The sequence below is a fragment of the Poromitra crassiceps genome (genome assembly GCF_964638095.1).
Source record: "Poromitra crassiceps genome assembly, chromosome: 22".
Lineage (NCBI taxonomy): Eukaryota > Metazoa > Chordata > Actinopteri > Beryciformes > Melamphaidae > Poromitra > Poromitra crassiceps.
In genome coordinates this window covers 24,060,601-24,082,746 of record NC_139647.1, presented here as the reverse complement: position 1 = coordinate 24,082,746, position 22,146 = coordinate 24,060,601, and the positions used below count along the sequence as shown (strand labels likewise).

The 22,146-nt window shown below is 42.7% G+C and overlaps 1 pseudogene across 1 annotated transcript in view; it reads right to left on the bottom strand.

Annotated features, from left to right (window-relative positions):
* Window positions 1-22,146, bottom strand: part of LOC310796438 (ATP-binding cassette sub-family A member 2-like) — a 106,018-nt pseudogene that overhangs the window by 22,256 nt on the left and 61,616 nt on the right. The window contains exons 9-20 of the transcript in view: window positions 17,373-17,572; window positions 16,389-16,509; window positions 15,864-16,148; window positions 13,355-13,576; window positions 12,477-12,579; window positions 10,883-11,183; window positions 8,475-8,688; window positions 5,722-5,827; window positions 5,251-5,362; window positions 4,638-4,689; window positions 2,996-3,170; window positions 1,346-1,461 (exon numbers count right to left, since the gene is read on the bottom strand). The product of the transcript in view is annotated as an ATP-binding cassette sub-family A member 2-like (transcript). The remainder of the gene's footprint in view (window positions 1-1,345; window positions 1,462-2,995; window positions 3,171-4,637; window positions 4,690-5,250; window positions 5,363-5,721; window positions 5,828-8,474; window positions 8,689-10,882; window positions 11,184-12,476; window positions 12,580-13,354; window positions 13,577-15,863; window positions 16,149-16,388; window positions 16,510-17,372; window positions 17,573-22,146) is intronic.

Sequence of the window (22,146 nt, the reverse complement as noted above, 5' to 3'; positions counted from 1 at the left end):
CATATAAATGAGGACAAGGGGGAGCGTGGCCTGCGGTGGCGTCAAATTCACACAAATCGGATGACTTTTGAGCATTTTCCTCTTGAGAAACTTCAAGGGGGAAGTAAAAAACAACGCTTTCTACTCTCTCTTTAGCTTAACCATATGAAACATTTTACTGTGGCATGAAAACCTCTAAACTCGCTTCACTTTTGGTTTTCACCTTCTGCGCAAATTCAAACTCCAACAGTCAAAAAACATGGCGGCGAGAAATACTATCGGTATCATAATTTCTTTCCACTGTATTAGAAGTAACGTACTGTTGCTCAGCCAAAGAGGAAGGAGGAATATTCTGTTGATTGTTTTATTCATGGGAACTGGAAGACTCAATCACATTAGCCATGTTCAGAATGGTTCACTCATTCACTCACTCACTATTCCACATGTAGTGTTTAGTGAACTATGGGGAACGATCAAAAATTAATAAATCATACTCTTCCGCGTAATAAAATAGTCCCTCCTGGCTTCCTGCACAACCGACCCAGTTGCTGGACGTAATGTCAGCTAGACAGGCTTGTTGACAAACAGCTAACCTTAGCTAGCTAACTTTGGCTAATGCTTGTGCTAATGTTAGGTACGAGGCTAGGTGGCTTTTTTTCTGGAGATAACGTGTCCGTTAAGCACTGCTCAATCCACTCGTCCATAGATAAGCCACCCCGGAGGTCGAAGCTAACCTTAAATGTTTCTATTTCGATAGGCAGCTAGCGAATGTTGTTATCGCCATTAGCTAGCTTGCGGCTAGCTAGTTCAGCTGTTGCATACTGATGATGTCACTAGCAGGAGATGACAGTAAACACTAGCGCAAGGCACTCTGGGTATTATGGTGACACAGGTTGGCTTAGGAGCTCCCGTTTGCGAGGATAGCAGGCTAGCTAGCTACCATTTGTTTTCTCAGAGGCGGAGTGTTTTTCGGGGATGCGGCTCTAGCTGTGGTATACGATAAATATACCACAGCTGTGAACCAATCAGATTGTTTGATTTGAGAGAGCCGCTTTATAATTGCTGTTCACTAGAAATTGCAATGCATTGTGGGCATTTTATAGTGGACTATATAGTGAATGAAATTAACAGTTGAGAATTCGGACACTTGTAAAAAATGGCAAACAGGGCCACTATTTCTGTAATAGGGAATGGTATCAAACAGGGCTTTTGGATCAAAGGTCTGACTGTGTAAACTGCTTAACTTGATTAAGGCTTAATGAGATGGGCAATAACCAGGTTACTCTGTCCATGACAACATAGCCATTGCGAGTTAGCATCCACTAAATGGCTCAAATGTAAAATGTACAAACATAAGATGACTCACCCGTAGAGGAGGAAGAGGGAGAGGACTGCGGGGAAGTTTGTGGGGGAGGTGTAGGCCGGCAGGTCGAACAAGAATAGAATGAGGACACAACACGTGGCGGGTACCAGGTAGTTCAGCTGGGGAGAGACCAGACGAGAGCGAGCACTCAGACTTGGAGAAACACTCAATTTTACTCATTATATCTCTTTCCCATTCAAAAATCGGGATAAGTCAATTGCCTCGCCTGTGCGTTTCTATGTCATGTAGTGTTTAGTCTAGAGCTGCCGAAAATAATCGATTCAGAGATGCATCGCGATGCTTAATAGGACGATTCTGAATCGATTAACAAATATCAAAAATCGATTATTTAATTTTTTTTTTCTTTTTCTTTTTTTTTAATAATCAAATAAAATAGAATGTAAGTACATGCAGTTGTTTATTTTAATTATGGATCATAATACAATGCAATTCCAAATGCACTTTTATTGGAAAAGTAGCCACACTGAGAAAAAAGAAAGTGAGAAAAAATAAATCATGTATTGCGGAAAAAGTGATGCATCGATTTAAGATGCATCGCGATGCATCGGAGATGCATCGAATAATCGAATCGAATCGAATCGTAGACTTGTATAATCGAATCGTATCGAATCGTGAGATCAGTGAAGATGCACAGCTCTAGTTTAGTCCACGCTCATCTTCTGGAGTAAGGTGAAGGTATAGTTTCGTAGGCCTAATGTGGCCTGTGAGCATATTGTGTTCACTGTGATGACTGTTTCTATTTTGTGTAAATGTTTGTATTTTCGGATGTAATTTGATTGTGACTATGATGGAAGACTTTAGGACAGGATTTTGAAATACCATGTGTATTGGTGTTTAATGTATACTATGATTGTCATGGGTTTTTTTGCTACAGTTTTTAGATGGCTATGTTTTGTGTTACTGTTTGTCCTGTTTTTAAAACATCAGGGACCATGTTGGAAATAAGTGTTTACCGGTACTTTACACTTTTACATGCTATCCCTTTTATCTTTTATTGTCTCTATATCCATGAATAAAGTCAACCAATCAATCAATCAATGCCAAGAAGCCAAAGCCCTTCATTTTCTCCCTGAAATTTCCTTAATTACATAAACATAAATTATCGACTAAAAAATATCAGCTTTAATACTGTAAAGTAAGGTTAGCATTATGGGTTTGTAAGGTTTTACAAGGTTATTAATGAGTTATCGATGTTGTTGTCTCCTTAAATTAAATTATAAAGTAGGTTTTACATTAAATGATAAAGTAATGATGAGTCAAAAATGAAGTTGTGTTAAGTCGTGTTTAAGGTGGTTTTGATGTCTCCTGGTAAAAAGATGTGTTAACATCTGGTAACATGTCTCCTCCATTAATAACTCCGGGAAGTATTTTTAAGGGGATTTTGCATAAATGAAGAGGTGGATTAATGTAAATGTAAGGTTATTTTAAGCGATTAGTAGTTGTGTGGGATATCATCTCAGCTACCTCGATGTGAATCAAAAATGAATCAGTGGATGGCTTTGGGAAATTGGTTTAGGATAATTCAAATACAATCTGATATTTAGAGGGGATGACAAGAAACCTGCCATCTTCTCACAAACACACACACAGACACACACACACACACACGTCCACATGAACGTCCTCCCTCACCATGTCCCACATGTAGTTAGCCAGCCAGTAGATCACGGGGTCACAGCCGCTGACAAACTGCAGGTGTTTGGCCTTGGTGGATTTCTCTGCAACCAGGAACACCACAAAGCTGGCTGGCACAAAGGACATGGCCACAATGATGAAGATAGCAATGACCACATCTGTCCCCTGGAGCCTGGATGTAGAGGAGCAGAGGAGATTGTGCTAATTAAAGAAGAGACTTGATTCTCACACTTCTTAAATGATTTAAACCCTGATGTAGTTTGATAGTGTTCAGCTATAGAGGAGTGATGTAGTTTGATAGTGTTCAGCTATAGAGGAGTGATGTCGTTTGATAGTGTTCACCTAGAGAGGAGTGATGTAGTTTGATAGTGTTCACCTAGAGAGGAGTGATGTAGTTTGATAGTGTTCAGCTATAGAGGAGTGATGTAGTTTGATAGTGTTCAGCTATAGAGGAGTGATGTAGTTTGATAGTGTTCAGCTAGAGAGGAGTGATGTAGTTTGATAGTGTTCACCTAGAGAGGAGTGATGTAGTTTGATAGTGTTCAGCTATAGAGGAGTGATGTAGTTTGATAGTGTTCAGCTATAGAGGAGTGATGTAGTTTGATAGTGTTTAGGCATAAAGGAGTGATGTAGTTTGATAGTGTTCAGCTATAGAGGAGTGATGTAGTTTGATAGTGTTCAGCTATAGAGGAGTGATGTAGTTTGATAGTGTTTAGGTATAAAGGAGTGATGTAGTTTGATAGTGTTCAGCTAGAGAGGAGTGATGTAGTTTGATAGTGTTCACCTAGAGAGGAGTGATGTAGTTTGATAGTGTTCAGCTAGAGAGGAGTGATGTAGTTTGATAGTGTTCAGCTAGAGAGGAGTGATGTAGTTTGATAGTGTTCAGCTATAGAGGAGTGATGTAGTTTGATAGTGTTCAGCTAGAGAGGAGTGATGTAGTTTGATAGTGTTCAGCTATAGAGGAGTAGTGTAGTTTGATAGTGTTTAGGCATAAAGGAGTGATGTAGTTTGATAGTGTTCAGCTATAGAGGAGTGATGTAGTTTGATAGTGTTCAGCTAGAGAGGAGTGATGTAGTTTGATAGTGTTCAGCTATAGAGGAGTGATGTAGTTTGATAGTGTTTAGGTATAAAGGAGTGATGTAGTTTGATAGTGTTCACCTAGAGAGGAGTGATGTAGTTTGATAGTGTTCAGCTAGAGAGGAGTGATGTAGTTTGATAGTGTTCAGCTAGAGAGGAGTGATGTAGTTTGATAGTGTTCAGCTATAGAGGAGTGATGTAGTTTGATAGTGTTTAGGTATAAAGGAGTGATGTAGTTTGATAGTGTTCAGCTAGAGAGGAGTGATGTAGTTTGATAGTGTTCAGCTAGAGAGGAGTGATGTAGTTTGATAGTGTTCAGCTATAGAGGAGTAGTGTAGTTTGATAGTGTTTAGGCATAAAGGAGTGATGTAGTTTGATAGTGTACAACCATAGAGGAGTGAAGTAGTTTGATAATGTAAAACCATAGAGGAGTGAAGTGTTTCCACCCTGAGTACCTGAGCTGAATTTTGCCTTGATGACCATGACGCCGTAGCAATAGTGCCGAGGTAAAAACCACCAAAGAAGAAAAAGAGAATAAAGTAAATGGTGCTGAGCAACTTACAGGTAGTCCAAAGAAAGGCTGGCGCTGGTCCGATTCATTGGGTGGTTTGTCCCTGCAAAACACAAATGTGCACACGCATGCACGCGCGCACACACACACACACACACACACACACACACACACAGACACACACACCTTTGTTTATGTCCATGTAATCAACAAACCAAAAACGCTCCCAAAAAACCAAGCGACGATTGTTTCCAACTTGTTATTCCAATGGGAAAGTTATTCCCAGTACTCAGCAGCCAGGCTGTATCTTATATTAGTAGCAGGCCTCTCTTGAGAATGAGACCCTGTGTCTCAATGAGATCGACCTGTTTTGGCTGAGACCCTCCCCGACTCCGCCCTCATCCAGCAGCTTTCCCCTACTGACCTGGTCAACAGGCTAACACCCTACCATCCTTCAAAAAAGACTTGCAATCTTTTTCTTCTTTTTATCTCTCCCATCTATTTTATTCCTATTATTCATTTTCATGAAAGTTGTTTCTTATCCTGTGAATGTAAAGCGTCTTTAAGCACTGTGAAAATCAATATTTAAATAGAATCCATTATTATGATTATGATTATGATTGTTATTAATATCAAATAAAGGTTAAATTAAATACAAAATTACCGTATGCAGCAGGGTTGCCCTTGGATGCGGGCAGGTTGGCACGAAGGTTAGCATTGTTGAGGACATTGAGATAGGTCGGCATGCTGTGGTAGCCTTTATTGTTATGAGGAGAAAAGGCTTTCGCACACCTACGCGACAGGTGCGTCGGAGAAGGGCAAAACCCGACACAGTGAGAAAGAAGTTACTCCCGCACACTGTCTCCAAATGCAAATAAAAGTTTAATAGAATAACGTTTCGGTCATCACGACCTTCATGAAAATGAAAATGAAAATGAAAATGAATCTGATGAAGGTCGTGATGACCGAAACGTTATTCTATTAAACTTTTATTTGCATTTGGAGACAGTGTGCGGGAGTAACTTCTTTCAGCCTTTATTGTTATACAACACCTGGACACAAGGGGGAGTTCTGTCAGCAGTCGCTCTTCTTTGTGTAGTAATCCTCCTAGTCCATTGCAGACTGATTGTCTTACCTGAGCTGATCTGCGAACTGCTATCTTGCGAACCATGGGAGGTGTCTTCCTCCCAAAGGATGCTGGGATTGATTTCTGGATGTTCCCCACTGTTATACCGCCATACCTATTGACAAGAATGACAATCATCTCTACCTCTAAAATGAGAAAATAATGAATGAATGAAATAAGAACTAAGTCGATGCCAATGTGGGAAGAACATGAACGTGAAACTCTCCAAGTTGTCATAGTATGGTTTTCATGAATGCGCATACAGATGGTTATTAAAGTCGAGCTGAACCCAAAAATGACTTTTATTTTCTTTTAGTTGAAATACCTGGGTATGCAGTGCACCTATTTAATAATGTATGCAAAGAAAATCACAACAATCTAATTTCTTTAGTTTTTCACACTTTTTCACATCAAAAGTTCATTTTTCAAGATTTCATTGATAACAGTAATGTACAGTTTGCTGACGTCACCTAGTACTATCAAATTTCTACCCCATTTCAACCAATCATATCACGACATGCAGCTGTCAATCAAATCTTCATTTCAGGATAATTTTCTCTTCCAAATGAAGTAGAAAATGGCGCCTAGTGCCTGTCATCTGGCAGAATTCCTATCCCATAAACTAACTACTAACTTGGCCAAGAAACATGAACAAAAAACAAAAACTATAATCTCTAAGAATGCAAAGAAATGTAACTGGCTCGTTAAAACGCGCATTCCAGGGATATCGTATTTACAGCAGCGATAATGGCGCGCGCATCGGAGAGCTTGGTTGTCAGGGGTCGCACTTCGGAGATTCCAGGCCGACGGGCTGCACTCTCCGCTCGGCAACACGAAGGCAGCTGGCTGCCTGCGGCTCGCTGAGCTCCACTCAGCCACCAACCTCGCGTCACCAGGCTCTTCCCGAGGGGAGCGCCACAACACACTAAATCCCACTCGATTTGGAGGCGGAACACGCCAGGATTGGCCAAAGCCCAATCAAGTCCCCAGAATTGTCAAATAAAATAATCGACATGATACTATGACCCGCCTCTCAATCTGTCATCTTAGACAAACTATGTTTTCAGTCTGAAACGGACTCATATGCACGTGACGAACGGGTTCAGTTCGACTTTAAACTATATTGAAAACAGAGAGCAATATGTCTGTGTCTGAGTCTTCAGGAAGATCTACAATAATGTGTGGGGTTCCCCAAGGAAGGATCAATACTTGGGGCTTTGCTTTTTTTTATTTACATTAATGACCTTGCTGCTGCATCTGCTAAATGTATACTGCCTTTACTTTTTGCTGATGATACCATTTTAATTCTAACTTTGATTCTCTAATTTCAGAAGCAAACAAGGGAATGGGAAAAAATGCCAAATGGTTTGGTATCATCGGAAAAATATCTAGTTTGGTAAATCATTCATGTTGATTAACCCTTTATTACAGTTTAATTACCCATATCTATTGTATGGAAATATCATATGGGCAAGTACATACAGTATAATTATCTCCAGTCTTCACAGAATTCACATCATACAAAAAAAATGTTTGGTTGGCTACATCTTCGAACAGATTTGAACCATCAGCTGCACTTAAAAAAAAAATCTAAATCAACACATTCCAGGTATGCACTTTTGTCTATAAATATATATATATACCGTAAATTCCGCACTATAAGCCGCACCGGAGTATAAGCCGCACCTGCAAAATTGCCTGTTTGTTACATATATAAGCCGCACCGGACTATAAGCCGCGGGTGTTTTAATGTTTTTTTTTTTTTTTTTGTGTTTTAATGTTTAATTACCATATGTAAGGGTTCATGCACAGAGGGGATTGTCGGGAAAGAGATGGCTGTTTGAGGAAGCTCCCATTTATTAACATTTCAACAAAACAACATAACACAACACCACCTGTGTTTTTTTTTACAGTCACTGTGCACTGAGTGCACACAGTGTCCGCGGTGTGGTGAAAAGAGGGCAAGAGAGGAAATTAAAACAGAAGTGGATTTATAGTTAGAAAAAGTGCTAAAAAAGAGAGATTTTTTTTTTTTTTTGGAAAAAATCCATAGATAAGCCGCACCGGACTATAAGCCGCAGGGGCCAAAAAAGCCCAAAAAACGGGGAAAAAGCCGCGGCTTATAGTCCGGAATTTACGGTACTCACCTGTCTCTCCCTGCACCATGTACAGTAGGTTATACTTTCTAACATAATATTCATATTCACATAATTCTAACATACATAATACAAGACATTCAGATCACCCCCCATATTGTCTCACTACCAATAACCAATTTTCAATACGCTACAGAGCCGCCATATTACGGAACACATACTGTATATCAATATTGCCAATCATCTCTCAACTCATTTAAATCCAAACTTACGACCTCTCTGATGAGTCACGCATGGCCCCCCTCATACATGACACATACACCTCACATTATCCTGTCACTTATTTTGATTGCTTTTTGTGTTTTTCCTTTTTCTGTTCTTTTTTTACTGTTGATTTTCTTTTCTTTGTCTTATTTGTTTTCTTGTTTCCTTCTTGTTTCTGTTGTATTGTATGCTTTGCACACCTGGATTGTATTGTATTGTTATTATTTTGGTTTTCTGAGGGTAGAGACCCTGCACATTATTTTCCTGTTTGCATTTTTTTTTTCCGTTTCACTTTTTATTGTGTGGAAATAAATAAAACTAAAAACAAAATTACAAAAGTGTCTCTGCACCAATGTCACGGGAGACAAGTGGTGCGTAGTGATTAAAGTGACACGGTCCTACCTGTGCAGGCGCACTCTGTCCGACGTGAAGAGAAGATACTCGGAGACATTACGGCCCGTGATGTCCACCAGGATGTCCCCCGTCACCACCTTCATGAGGGGGGGCCGGCCGCCCACCCCGCTGGGGCAGGAGAAGCCCGTCCCCTGCATGGAGCAGGTACAGCGCACTGGCTCGTGGATGGACAGGGGGAGTGTCGGAGGAGACGTCACCGGCTCTGACCAGAAACAGAGCAGGTACGAGGAGTTATAGTTGCCTCTGACTCAAAATGAACAACATTATTTGTAGATTTTTACAAAATATGAGGTTGTGTGATTGTATGGGGGTTTATGCATGCCTGGCACAAATAGTAGCTGCCAATAATTCTAAGTAAAGTAAAGGTAAAGTCCCACAATGTGTGAAATTTGTTCTCCGCATTTGACCCATCCCCTGGCGTGCACCGCGCTCGGGAATCATATGGTGATCTAACCCTCCAATTCCAACCCTTAGATGCTGAGTGCCAAGCAGGGAGGCAAATGGGTCCCATTTTTATAGTCTTTGGTATGACTCGGCCAGGGATCAAACTCACGACCTCCCAGTCACAGGGCGGACACTCAGACCACAAGGCCACTGAGCTGGTCAATTCTAACAATCCATGCATTGTCTGGGAAGTTTACTAATCAAAGAAAACGACTAAATAGAGCTTCAAATACTTTCCTGTAATTGTGTACTCATTTCACTCAATATCATATGTGTCTTATGTGGCAGCAAGGAGTTGGCACTAGTTTTACAACTCGAATCAAGCTCAAAGTCTTGACATCTTCCTCTATATTGAGCTGGTCGACCATTCAAATCTGAACAGAGACCGGCAACCGCTTTTGAGATGAGGAACAACTACAAATACCGTTGGACAGTGGTGGCGCAACGGTTAAGAGAAGCGAGCTTGTGACGGGAAGGTCGTCGGTTCAAAACCCGGGACCGGCAGGATAAATTTGGGTGAGGAAAGTGAAAAGGCAGCGCTTGGCCCTCCCTCATTACCACCACTGAGCTGCCCTTGAGCAAGGCCCTTAACCCCAACCGCTCCAGTGGAGCTGATCAGTGGCCAGCAGATCAGACTGTGGTTGTACTGGTCAGCTTCCAGGTATGAATGTGTGTTAATGTGAACAGGGCGCTCCTGAAAAAGAGAGCATTGCTCTCAGTGAGACTCCCCCTGTATAAATAAAGGTTAAATTAAACAAAACAAAACAAGAAGTGTGGATAGAAAAAACATTCCGCCTCCATGTTCGATGTGGCTGTGTGTTGTAGTAGTGCGAGAATTCGGCAATTGGGCAGCACTAGACCCTGGGGTAGTGTGTGTTCCCCAAATCCAAGGAGTCGTCAAGTCCAAATCCAACTGATCGTTAAGTGTGTTCCCCAAATCCAACTGATCGTTAAGTGTGTGTTCCCCAAATGCAACTGATCGTTAAGTGTGTTCCCCAAATCCAACTGATCGTTAAGTGTGTGTTCCCCAAATCCAACTGATCGTTAAGTGTGTGTTCCCCAAATCCAACTGATCGTTAAGTGTGTGTCCCCCAAATCCAACTGATCATCAAGTGTGTGTTCCCCAAATCCAACTGATCGTCAAGGTTCACTTTATTTGTCTCCCGTGGGAGCAATTAGTCTTGGAGTAAAATATTAAAATGCAGTACATTAAGTACATTAAAAAACACTGTATATGGTGACACGTGAAAAAACTTAGCAAGTTGAGATAGTCACAGTCATTTACACTCCTCACCTTTCGCATCATACAATAGTGCAGTGCAAAATACATGGTTATAGTGTAATAGATTACAAAGTGTGTCTCACATTACATTACCTGCAAGCAAACAAGCATGTTAAACTATACATGCAAGTAAGCAGGCAGATATTAGAGCATGTGAAGCTATCTCAGAGCCTCCTGTCTTTCTGTCTGACCTCTAGGGGGAGCCCATTGATCAGTTTAACTGATAGAGGGACAAATTAATGCTTGTATCTATTGTGGTTACATAAAGGGACCCTGTATCTCCTACCAGAGTTCATCAGCACATACTCAGGGGTTCAACACATGATGGGAGGAGTCAGACAAAATCTTGTTAGCCTGTTGAGTGGTGGACTGCTCAAATATGTCTTGCAGGGTGAGGGGTGCGGGCAGTCCCATGATGATCTTCCCTGCAGTTTTGACCAGGCTAAAGATTTGAGCTTTGGACTTGACTGTGAGGTTTCCAAACCAGCTGGTGATGCCATAACGTAAAACGGACTCGGAAAAAATCGAGATAATATTGCTGCAGACACCAAAAACTCAAATCACAAACCCAAATCTAAGTGGTCATGCCCCGGTTCCCATAAAGAAATGATTTGTCCCAGGCCTGGTTATGTATCATATTTTGGTGTCATTTGCTATTAGATGCACTTACGATGGATGGTGGTAGGAGGGGCAGCGGTGTAGTTCCACAGTCCGTCCTCGAAGCGGGCGAGGGAGGAGGGGGTACGAAGTTGGAGAGTGGAACCCCCTGGGTGAAGGAGTCCAGACACATGGAGTCAAAGTAGCGAGCAGCCAGGGTCTTGGAGTTGTTGGCGCTGGGGTTGAGGGTCTGGGCCAGCTGGTCCAGGGTGCTGTTGAAGGGCGTTTTGAGCACGCAGGTGGCGCCGACGCCCGAGGGTAGACGCAGGGTGTTGATGATCTTCTGAGGGCTGGCGTCTGGGGACAGCTTACACCTGAGAGGGAGGGGGGGGGGGGGATAGATACGCTCCACTTGATGAGGAGTTCTATTTCAAAATGTTATATATCATATTTTTTAAGAAGAAAAAAAAGGTTTATTTTTTCTGAAAATAGAGGATTTAGTCTGTCAAAGTGTCATCATACTGAACAAAAGCATTGCCTACTACACCTAGAAAAAAAAACATAGTATTTTGAGAATTAATTCTATAAGAGTAGGTGTTCTTCACATAAATTATTAAATATTTTTTTTATCATATCAAAATAACACACAAGATAACATACTAACATGTCTTATAAGCGAACAGCCTGGCCCTGGACGCGGGGCCGAGCAGGCCTGACAGAGAGGGACCAATAGTCAAGAAAGCCGGCAACGTAGTGGGCCTCCATCGCCTTCATTACGAAGCCGGGTCACTTTGCTTGCTCAGCTGAACGTCGCGGTGGTGTGTGAGATGTGTGCCCCGAGACGACGTTGCCAAATGAATAATAACACACTTGATTTGTGTAGCACTTTTCCACAACAGAGCTTACAAAGTGCTTGTATAATAGTAGTAGACACATGCAAACGCAACCGTAACCATATCTTTTTTCTGGGGGGTATGGTGGTGCAGTGGTAAGCGCTGTCGCCTCACAGCTCGAAAGTCCTGGGTTCGATTCCCACCTGGGACGCTGTGAACGCTGAAGGAATGCGTGCCCGTCCGCATGTCCTCGAGTGCCCACCGCCCGGGTGGGGTCGTCAAAAGGGCCTTTCTGTGTGGAGTTTGCATGTTCTCCCCGTGCCTCCCGGGGGTTTCCTTCATATAGGAACCCCCTTCACCAAAAACATGCAATATCCTGGTTGCTAATGTGGTTCCTCCTCTGGTCGTTAAGGGCGCCTGTTCAGAGGGGAACTGGTTGGAATAGCGTGAACCTCCCACGTGCTCCCATGTCCTACCGGTGAAGCTTCCTCTGTCAGGTGAAAAGAAGCGGCTGGCTAACTGCCCATGTCTCGGAGGAAGCATGGAGCCAGTTTCGGCTCTCCCCAGATCGGCAGAGGGTGGAGTAGCAACCAGGATAAATAAATTAAATTAGCACTAATGGGGGATAAAAATGGGATAAAAAATCGGGGGCGGGGGGAAAAAACAAACAAAAAAACAATTATCTTTTTTCCCACGGGGTCACCCCCCAACCCCCCATGACTTACATATATCCTCATCTCCCTCGTGCTGCACTATGATCCCTCAGTTTGTACGAGTAATTATTGTGAAAATGGTCAAAAACAAAACAAATGCTCTTCCTGGAATGTGTCTGACCTGTACTGGGGTCTGTCTTCGTTGGCGTAGGGGATGAAGTTGCCTCTTGGTTGGGTGTAGTTGTGGTACTGAGACGGGGACAAGATCAGGGGCGGTAAGTCTCCTGCAAGACAGAAGAAATAGCTCGTTCATCTACAGTACCAGTGCTGCCTTTTTTGCATGTTATTTTCAAATGCAAAGTACCATTATGTATCAGTATCTGCCTAACAATGCAGAGAGCTTAGCATGGTTTTAGTGCGGTTCAACAAGTGGCAATAGAGAGAGTAGTAAAACAGACATTCAAAAATAGGAACATGTGGTGGATGATTACTATAAAGTAGCCTGGTAAACCAACCATAACTCACATTTCATTTGGTTCTGCGGGACCGTCTGGCCTCAAGCCCTGGGAGGGCTTTAAGCAGAAACTGCAAAGTGGGAGAGCCAATCAGCGACTGCGCTCAGTGCCCTGTGATTGACAGCGCAAGTTGGCCAATCAAGAACGCCACTAGCACTGCACTAACAAATCAATAATGGCCGCCTCCTTGCCTGATCGCCTCGAGGAGTAATGTCAATGTTCGTCTAGTTTAAACAGCCATAAAGTGCAGTTATTGCAGAAATAGACTCAATAACAAGTACAGGAGTATCGCCGCAACTATATAAAATATGCTTTTGCCGTTCTCCCGAGTGGATTTGGGTTTGACTGGATCCAACGCTGATTGGCTGAAGGAGTTGTCTGTCAAGGCAAGTACACCCGCCCCAACCTCCACCCACTGCAAAACACTGGGTGTAGGCTTCAGGCCAGACGGGAACGAAGAACGAAATGAAATGTGAGTTCACGAGAGCGGCTTGTTTACCAGGCTATAAAGTGTGTAATAACTAGAAGTCATCTATGGTCTCACCGATGGAAGGGACAGACAGAGCCACGGTCATGGCCACGCAGACAAAGAAGGCAGGTAGCAGGATCTGAGAGAAGAGGCCCTTGGTATTCCTCTTGGCACAGTGGAAGCGCTTGACGATGAGGCCGTGAAACTGGCGAAGCTTTAACCACCAGCCGTCCAGCTTGAAGCTGCCCTGCCCCTCCAGGACCTCCGGCTGTGGGGAGGAGGGGTTCTCTGCGTCCCCTGGAGGTGAAGGAGATGTCAGATGTGGGGGGAACAGGAAAATAGCAGATTGGATGTATCTAATAAGTTGTTACAATGCATGTCTGCACAACATCTAGACGTCAAGTCTGTACAGTACATACAGTACTGTATGTATGGCGTTCTGCACATTTCGCTCATTGCTAATCTGTATATATAGCACATATATCTTCATTTTTACATTTATTTTAATGCTGTATGATATTTCATATATATATTTTTTTTCATATTGCACATATTCTCCATTGATTTATTGCTATATGCTATATGATGTTTTTCACACCTTGCATACACGCTGTTAATTCATACATTACATTTCATTCATCTAGGGCAGGGGTGGGCAACTATTTTTCATTGGGGGCCACATGAGAAACCCAGATTGTCGCTGGGGGCCAAACAAATATTGTCATACGGTAACCCATGGATGGGCAACTTTGATGAGAGGGCCACAAAAAAGATTTCCTCGCTACCAGATTTTGCTGAGGGCCGAACGGCGCCGGCGCGAAAAATTTGGGGCATTTGAAGCCAGGTTTAGAGAAATAACTAATTTTAAATGAACAGTTGTGATGTTATTATTCAGTCTTAACCACCAATATTTGATCCTTTTCTCACTCACTCCTATGTCACCACCTGCTCTCCCTGCAGTGCTTGAAATTAACTTTTTTGACCACCAATATGGCTGCTAGATTTTAAAGTTACCAGCCAATTAGAATTTCCACTAGCCGAAATGTTTTTCTTGAAATAAACCAGAATATGAGTGGGTTAATTTAAGTAGAGCCCGACCGATATTATCGGCCCGCCGATATTATCGGCCGATATTGGCGATTATCGATATATCGGTATCGGTAAAAAAAAAAAAATTATCGGCCGATTTTTTTTTTTTATATATATATATATATATAAGTTATAGACAGCATGGACAGCATGTTGTGTATATTTGATATTTTTTCTTAACTATTTGTTCTATTGTGTTTTTGTATTTCTAGTTATTTATAATTATTAAATTCCCAGTTAAGTTTACTGTTTCATTGCATTGAGATTATTAATAAGCTGTAAAATATCCTGCCTACATCACATATTTCAATTCATGTCAACTCAATCATATCTTTGTCAAGTGTTTGATATTTGAGGGTTGCTGATGTGGTGCCTCCTCTGGTCGTTAAGGGCGCCTGTTCGGAGGGAGGGGAACTCGTTGGAATATCGTGATCCTCCCACGTGCTATGTCCTACTGGTGAAGCTTCCCCTGTCAGGTGAAAAGAAGCGGCTGGCTAACTGCCCATGTGGAAGCATGGAGCCAGTTTTCGGCTCTCCCCAGATCGGCAGAGGGTGGAGCAGCAACCAGGATAAATAAATAAAAAATTAGCACTAATGGGGGATTAGCACTAATTGGGGATAAACATTTGATGATAAAAACAAAAATAAAATAAAATAAAAATATCGGCCGATATTATCGGTATCGGTAATTTTTTATTCCCTAAAATCGGTATCGGTATCGGTTTCAAAAATCCCATATCGGTCGGGCTCTAAATTTAAGCATAAGTATCAGTAAGTGGCCCGGGATTCTCAAAGCCTGTGTTGAGGGTCACACGAACAAAAATGCACTCTTGAAGCTAAACAAATCCAAAACCAACGAGTTCATTATTTAAATTTCTACTTCAATGTAGAACGGTCATTTCTTACACATGAGATTACTTTTAGCCTTTTAGTCATAAAGAGTATTGAAAGATATTCCATATTCCAGACTGAAATGCTATAACAGAAGTGGAGTATTGGCCAGAATGACATGAACATTTTGGACATTTATTCAGCGGGTATTCAGGTGCACTGTAAAAATACAAATGTATCTTTTTTTTGCAATTCCATCGCGGGCCACATGTGTGATCTAGGGACTAGATGACTAGATTCTAGTCATACTTAATTATTCTGCTGTCTATTCTGGTGTTGTCAAAATTCCAGATGGTTTCTGTTTCCTCATTTGCTCCATTCTTATTTTATTTGGTCTGTACATTACTCTACTCCAAATTTCCCCACAGGGATAATTAACATTTGGTCTAATCTCATCGATCTTAAATTTCAGAATACTTTTACGATCGTGTCATTGCATCACGTCTTACTGTAACCGTATTATCTGAGACAATCTGAGCAGTCGGGGCAAAATCCAGAAATGGAAAAAGCCTTCCATTTCTCCACTGTGCCACCCTCAAATCTCTGGGTGGCAGCTGTCATAACGCTCACAGAGCGTCTGACGCAGCACATCTCCTTCTCTCACCCCTCAGGCTGGCCGAGTCGGATTCTTGGCCGTTGTCGAAGAGTGGACAGTACTCTCCGTAGAAGTCGGCGTAGAGCCCCCCCTCGTCTCCCCTCACCGAGCCGATGGACGAGGACGACTTCAGCGACGCCTGGCTGTGGCTCAGCCTGGAGCACATCATCAGGTTGCTCAGCACCACCTCCGGCCTCTCGCTCTGGGCCGAGGGTCCGGTGCCCCCCTGAGGCGCCCCCAGGCCCCCCGCGCTCGGCTTCCCCACCGAGCTGCCCCCCGGGGAGTCCTTCATGTCTGCCAAAGGGAGCAGGAAGGAAGGAGAGGACATTAGCATTTTAACGCGGCGCAAAATAACAAACTGGCAAAAGTCTCAAGTCAGCACTTTAACTCGAGATGATGCACATCTTGCAGAAATCTGTTCTCGTTGAGAAAGTCATAACTAATTGATGAAGCCCGCCGAAAACTTTGTGGAGGTGTTGAGCTGTGAGAGACAGCGTGTGTGTGTGTGTGTGTGTGGGGAAGGGGGGGTCTCACCGGCATCGCTGTTCTCCAGCGACTGGTCCTCCTCAGAGACTTTGAGGAAGACCTCCTCCAGGGTGGTGTCCATCACCCCGAAGCTGGTCAGCGCCAGGCTGTCCAAGCTCTGCTCTAAAGCCTGCGGGGGCAGATACAACAGAAGTGACCACCACTATATATCAATCATTTCACAAAGGCCTCAAGCTACACTCTCCAAACCGCTTTTTCAGATATTGAACCAATGTATTTCTTGGCTGTATGGGTGAAATATGTTCACTGTGCATTCTCCGTTGCCTGTTGCTCCTCTGTCTTTCTTCAGGTTGTATGGGTCAGGGGGCTCGGCATCTTCACGTGATGTGTCCAAGAGGATGTCCATGAGGTCCTAGTTGACCTACCATGTTTGAAACGTCTGTGGTAGTAACCTTTATAGACTATAGCTGATGAACTGCAAGTTACTGCTTCTGCTGTCATTAGTGGTATTGTAACATTGGTTTTTCCCCCCTTTCTCATTTCTCTACCATTCAAATTGCTTGGGGGAAGATTCATCACAAGTTCCCCAATTTCCTGATAAGGTCAATCATAATCCTTTGTGGAAGATGTTAGCATAGCATGTCAGCATAGCAGGCCTTGCTAAGTGTATGCTAGCAGTAACATTAGTTAAGTAGTGATTTGTTCCTGATTTTCTTTTTCTTTTTCATTGCAAATTTTTTGTTATAATATACCATATATAAATAGTCTAAATCCATACTTAAGGGCTATTAACCAGTTTGAACAGCAGGACTACATAAATATGTATGTTTATCCAACATACTGTATAGGCAAATCTTCTCATAATGTGCACCATCCCAGATTCTGGACAAATCAATCAGTCAGTTTTCCATGAAGATACAGGATATTGAGAGTGGCCCACAGACTCTCGCTATGTTGTTCTGGATGTCATGTTAAATGATATCTCTACTAGCGTCTTTGCCGATCATCTTAATATCGTTGTGTACTACGGACCTGGAAGAGCCTCTCGAAGCAGCCCTTCTTCACGGCCTCGGAGGGCAGCACATAGGACAGCTCGGTGTTGGAGTCGGACACCAGCAGGCAGGACGCTACGAACTGGCGGATGAACTGCGTGACCCGAGCCTCGGAGCAAGGCGACAGCGACGAGGATGGAGACAGAGACGAGGGAGGCTGCTGCGGCTGGCCGGCCTGCTCTGGAGGACGAGGAAAACAAAGCAAGGTGGATGAGCGGAGGAGGGAAGGAGAGGAGAGAGGCTGAGAGAGGAGAGAAGAACGAGACAGGGGAGCGGAGGAGGGAAGGAGAGGAGAGAGGCTGAGAGAGGAGAGAAGAACGAGGCAGGGGAGCTGGAGACTTCATGAAGGAAAGGAAGGTCATATTGGTCAAACTTACCTTATTAAATACACCTCCTAAGCCGGCAACACGTTGGCGGTTGAACACCGAACTTTTGAAGAATGCAGACTACTGTAAATTTGCCAGACTTGAAATAGATAAATTCCTATCAGAAAATGTCGGTTCTGTAGACGACCCGCGCATCCTCTGGTATGCTTTGAAGGGATGTATTAGAAACACCACAATATCTTTTGCCTCTCATCTCAGCAGGATTAAACTTAATAAAATTCAAGAATTGGAATCAACATTAGTCGAGCAGGAGCGGCAGCAGCAAATATCATTTTGTGAAACCAGAAATCTAAATATTCAAGTAACACGTATAGAACTCGACTCCCTCCTCAGAAGGAGAGCTGAATTTCTTATTCACAAAACTAGAAGAAATTATTACTTTAATGGGCCCAGGCCGAGTGAGTCATCTCCTTGCTCAGAGACTGAGACATGACAACAGACACACTATTATTTCTACTATTGTCTCTAGCCATTCAAATAACCCTATCACCAATCCTATAAATAATGAATTTCGTAATTTTTACTCTAGTCTGTATTCTTCAGAAGTGACTCTAGATCACGATAAATGTGAAACCTTTCTCAATAATGTGAACTTACCATCCCTAACTCAGGAGACATCTGAACAGCTACAAGTTCCTATTTCTCTTGAGGAACTTAAGTTAGCTACGCAGGCCATGAAAAAGGGCAAATCACCTGGCTGGGATGGCATTCCGCCAGAATTCTATCTTGCCTTTTGGGATTGCCTGGGTCACCCCATGTTACAGATGATCACCACTTCTATAGAACAGGGCTCTTTTAATAGGGATGCCAACTCTGCCATTTTGACTGTGCATTTAAAACCTAAGAAAGACCCCTCCCTTTGCAGCAGCTACAGACCTCTTTCAATCTTGAATGCAGAAATCAAGATATATGCAAAGGTGTTAGCCATGAGACTTGAAAAACATATGACCAAACTTATACATCACGATCAAACCGGCTTCATTAAAACTAGACAAGCTGCAGATAATATACGTAGACTTTTACATGTGATACATTTCACACAAGACACTCCTTCCCCTTGTGCAGTCCTCTCACTGGACGCCAAGCAGGCATTTGATCATTTAGAATGGGAGTACTTATGGATGACTCTAGATAAATTTGGCTTGGGCACTAACTTCATTAGCATGATTAAAGTTCTCTATGCTAATCCTTCAGCTATGATTATCACAGGCAATATTTTCTCTTCTCCTTTCTCTATCTTCAAAGGGTCCCGTCAAGGCTGCGTACTTTCCTCATCATTATTTGCGCTTTCACTCGAACCTTTAGCTCTAGCAATAAAACAACACCCTATGATCTCACCCATCACATTCTGTAACACTACACATCACATTTCTTTATTTGCCGATGATATTTTATTATACATAGACCATGCCACTACCTCCATACCATATGTTCTAAATATCTTCAAAGAATTTAGTGCCCTCTCAGGTTTTGAAATTAACTGGTCTAAGTCCTCCCTACTCCCACTTAACTCATCTCTTTGCCCTTCCACTTTACCTCCTCACATCCCAGTAGTAAAATCCTTTAAATACCTTGGGATAGAAATTTTCCCCTCTCTCTACATAACCACAACTAAAAATGACCAAGGTATTTTAAATAGAGTGGAAGCCGACTTAGAAAAACGAACTCTTCTCCCACTTTCTCCGCAAGCCCGCATTTCAGTTAATAAATGGACATTTGAATTAATTTCTTCTCCAATATGATACCCCTCTCACCTCCTAAAAACTACTGGGATAAGATTCACGCTCTCATTACAAGATTTATCTGGCGAGGGAAGCGCCCACGAATTAAATTGACTACTTTACAACGTGACAGACAGGATGGAGGACTTGCGTGCCCAACCTAAAGATGTATTTTTGGTCATATGTATTACGCCCATTATCAGTCTGGTTAGACCCCAACATTTCAATCTCATGGCGAACAATAGAGGAAGAAATAGCTTCTCCACACCGTTTACAAGACCTAATCTACTCTAATTTACCTCTTAACACGTTCACTGCCAATGACGAGTTGACTCGTCAAAAAAAAAAAAAAAAAAATTGACGGTGGGACGTGGATCAACGCCCCCCACGTCTCCTATAAAAATATTGGAGCCACCGAACGTGTACAACCCATTCCACCGACCCACTAAGTGGCGACAGTGCTCTCCAGACTAGAAAAAGCCGAGCCAAAACTGCAGGGGAACGCGCGAGGAAACCATTCTCATACTGTAAAATGGATTGGCGAAAACGCTTTCGCGCATTATCGCGCTGGGAGCTGGCGGTGGGGGATTGCAAATTTGCATAATAGATTATGCGTGCAACACACTTTGAAACACGGCAGAAAGCCCACAATCGCACGCAGCTTCATTGCAGCTGAGCTCACAACCGAAACGACTCATGCAGACTCGCCCAAAGAGCAGCCGCCAGCAGCCAGGCAGCACAGACAGGCAGAGCCTCGCTTGTGACAAACGCTGCAAAGCCACCAGAGACACACCCATGGAGGGAGGAGTTTGAAGGAGAGGGGGGTTTCCTGCTGCTATGGAGGAAATTACTGTTCAAAACTATTGTTTAGATGTCTGACGTCTTACGCCAAAAATAAATGGTTAAAGTGACTGTTCTATCGAATTTCACAAAAAGCCATTTATCTCAGAATAAATTTTCAGACGCTGAAACCATGCTGTATTCTACTGCTAATGCCTACATAACTACTAACTCTACAAACTAACTTTTAGACAGAGAAAGCACACATTCTATTAGTTCTTTTGAGATCATTTGTGTTCACAAAATCTTAGCAGAAAAGAATCCTCGGCTCTTGAAAGATGAGCCAGAATCCTCAAAAAAAAACCTTGGCAGAACCTACCTACAGTATTGAAAAAACGGCTGGCAGTGAATGTGTTAAACGCTACAAATCAATGGGCCCCATAATGTCTTTTCTTTTATCCACTTGGCATAAGGTAGAGAAAGCCACCCATTCTCATGTAAAATGGCATGAAAATAGTCCTATTTTTCATAACTCTGCTTTACTTTCTGGAGGTGTCTCGTTTACTTTTCCTCAGTGGAGTAGTAGGCATCCATGTATTGGCTGATGTCTGTAGTGATGAGGGTCTCAGATCATTTAACGATCTTCGAGTAACTTATGATTTACCTGGCTTTTCGTTCTTTTTATATCTGCAACTCAGATCTTCCATGCGTGCATATGGCGTCCCCTGGACCAGTCCCTTACGATCACATAATCTTCATACTATATTTAATATAGGTGTACACACTACTGGTTTGGTATCCAGACTGTATAACTTGTTACTGACTTCCTCTTCTGGTCATCTTGCTGTCCAAAAAGTGTGGGAGAGAGACCTGGGTCTCAATGAAGGAGAGGTGAACTGGTCCACCGTATGGGACAATATAGACAGCACGTCCAAAAATCCAAACCATAAACTAATTCACTTTAATTTCGTACATAGACTTTATCTCACACCAAGAAAACGCAACCTCATGAAAATCATCTCCACCCCTGTCTGCCAAATGTGTAATCTCAACCTTGTCGGATCATTCATCCATATGTTCTGGGAGTGTCCTGGAGTTGTAATATTCTGGCAAAAGATTTCCTCCACATTATCGGATCTGTTGGACATGCCTGTCCCCTGCTGTCCTAAACTATTCATTTTGAATGACACATCACCTTTTGCTTTACCGTTTTATAAATCTCAGGTATTATTTACAGGTCTAACAGCTGCCAAGAAAATGCTCGCTCTAAGATGGAGTCCTCCACACATTCTCAACCATAAATCATGGATTATGTCCTTCCTGAACATTGTGCATATGGAACTATCAATAGCTCGAATGCACGGAGCTTGTGAAAAAACTTTATTAACATGGACCTCTACAGCAACTAAAGTCAAACAGCTGTTGACCTGATCATTTTTGTTTAAATACTAATTTTCTTTACTTTCTTTGTTGAATGTTAACAGTGTTCTCTGTTTCTTCTAAAACCAACGTGGGGTGGGTGGGGTGGGTCCGGATCGCCACAGGGGTGGGAAAGGGAGGGGGGGGGGGGGGGGGTTGTTTTTGTATTTTTGTCTTTATTCCTATTCTCCCTGATCCCTCCGGGGACATCTCAAAATGTACTTGACATTGTACTGTTTTATGTAACAAAATCATGAATAAAAAAATTGATAACAAAAAAAAATAAGTGCAACTGTGAAGTGCCTGGTTTGCCATGCACAATGTTCTGTGCATGTTTCAGGGTAGGATGCACAATACCCAAATAGGCTTAACTACACCATCAGACCATCAGCAGCCAAATCTGCCCTTCACACCTCCCAGTGTGTATCATCTACTCTGAATCTCTACA